At 29.2% G+C, this 2,247-nt stretch overlaps 1 pseudogene; it reads right to left on the bottom strand.

Moving 5' to 3' along the window:
- Nucleotides 1-1,411: 1,411 nt before the first annotated feature.
- LOC149491994 (CLAVATA3/ESR (CLE)-related protein 1 pseudogene) lies at nt 1,412-1,640 on the bottom strand (annotated as a pseudogene).
- Between the last annotated feature and the right edge of the window lie 607 nt (nt 1,641-2,247).

Below are 2,247 nucleotides of genomic sequence, written 5' to 3'. Positions count from 1 at the left end.
CACCGGCCGAAAGGCATTATATGTATAATTAAAGTCATCCAATTTAGTGTTATCTCAACATTGCAATAAGTACAACGTAGTGTTGACATATACATTTAAATTTTTTTCTAAATGTTTTAGATAAATTCGATGTAGATTTCATTCTTCTATTAGAATATGAAAATAAGATATTATTAAACGGTATTATTTAATTGAATATAGATCAACTCAATTTGATACTAAGTCAGATCAGTGTGTCTTTTACTCAAAAAAAAAAAAAATCCGACATATTGTATAAATCATCTAGAATGACTTTAAATAATTTATTCATTGTAGAATATAATAATATATTTAATCTCATCTATAAAAATAAATGCTCATATTATACCAATATTTTCCACTAGCATATTAGGAAGGGAAAATACATGGAATTGTCCTATTTAAGAAAAGACAATCATTCTAATCCTAATTTTTTATTTTTGGGAAGTAATGGAGCACCAAACATTAAATTGATAAACAAATAATTGACTTGCTTGAGGATAATAAAAAAAGTTTTCTTTTCTTTAAAATTTTTAGGATAAACTAGCTCATGACCTTTTTGTACAACTTCAGCATTTTATTACATGCAACTATTGTTATAATAAACATAATTCCACTTTTATCTACCCATGATTGCAAGAAAAAGGTTGCTACCAAAAACCTAATAAGGGATAACTTGACAAAAAAAAAAAAAATCCAAAACTATCTCATCAATTACAACTCATTGCCCCCACAATACTTGATATATTAGTTCACAAAACAAAATAGGAAATTTATTTGGATCGGGCCCATGATCTATTTATAAATAAAACCAATAAAGTTAAGGATTATTATTGAAATGAGTGTTTCTGCCATATACGTGGAAAAAAAAAAGATAAAGTCAGAATACCTTTTAAAAAATTCTTAGTTTCATTTATTTGGTACGTAAATGGGACCATAGACTTGTTCTAAGTAAGTTTTTTCTCAAACGCAAGAGGCTTATATTTAGAACATCCCAGGATTAAATTAAAATATTTATTTTCTTCCAAAGTTGATATTCTCATACATACAATAATACACTATTCTTTCAAAAAACATAATACACTACTGTTTTATTTCACGGATAAATGGCAAGTGCCAACTTCTTCTTGATCAAGACTTGCCAATGCAAGGATGATGTAAACCTAGACGATAACTGAGAATTACGTAAATAAGAACACGTGTGTCTTTTCCTGAAAGGAAAAAAGAAAAACGAAACTGGCAAATAACTATTGGCTGGGTGTAAGAGGAATAGTACACCCAATAAATAGATAGGTATGTTCCTCGAACGAAAGGAAAATATTAGAAATACCGATCCTATTGTAAAAAAGGACCTAAATGAAGTCAAGAAGAAGAAGAAGCAGCAAAGATTTAGCTAGTGATGATGAGGATCAGGGCCTCCAGGTAATTCTAAGAGATTGATTGAAACCTCCAACCATTTCTTGCCTCCTTAAGCTTTCTTTCAAAACCTCTTTAGTACTTTCTATCAATGACCGGTTGATCTTCTGATTTGATGCCATAGGCATTGGACGAGTTTCAATTCTTGAAAATGAAATCAAGATCAAGAAAAGACATAACAGAAACTTCTTACTGTTATTAGCCATTGTCTCTTTATTGTCTTTCTTGAATAGTTTGAAAGTAAATTGCTCTAGCTAGTTAATGGTGATGAGTATAGAGGATTCTGATATATATAGGGAGAGAGCTTTCAAAGCTGCCCACCATTTTCTTCATTTAAATATGGAATTTCATACAATGGCATTGCACTTTGGTGATCACTTATACACAGAGCAACACATGTTTCCCTTTTCTTTTTGTCTTATGCCCTTTCTTTGACCTCTTTGAAATTTAGAGGGTTAGTAAAAAAGGGATCGCTACTTATTTTATTCTAATGTCATCTTTTTATTCTTTTTCTTTTTTTTTTTTTTTCAGTTAGAATTATGAGATATCCCTCCACCCATTTTTGGTGTGGACATCCTGATTTGGATCATTCAGAGTAAATATTTTTTGTTCTTTCAATGCACTTTTTAAATATTGAATTTGTATTTTCACATTTACGGATATTGAGTGTGCTTATGGTCCCAACTATTATCTTGTCAATTATTCTTAATCTTTTAGCATCCCTTTTCAAGCACTTCATTTTATCTATTTTTTTATTCATATAATAAAAAATTCATAATTAGAAAAATAAATTTTTACTATTCAATTTCAAAA

Source organism: Jatropha curcas, unplaced genomic scaffold, assembly GCF_041381405.1.
Source record: "Jatropha curcas cultivar XTBG-Jc1 unplaced genomic scaffold, XTBG_Jcur_1.0 HiC_scaffold_184_pilon, whole genome shotgun sequence".
In the NCBI taxonomy this organism is placed as follows: domain Eukaryota; kingdom Viridiplantae; phylum Streptophyta; class Magnoliopsida; order Malpighiales; family Euphorbiaceae; genus Jatropha; species Jatropha curcas.
Note: the sequence above shows the minus strand (reverse complement) of the source record. Positions and strands in the feature narration are given on the sequence as shown.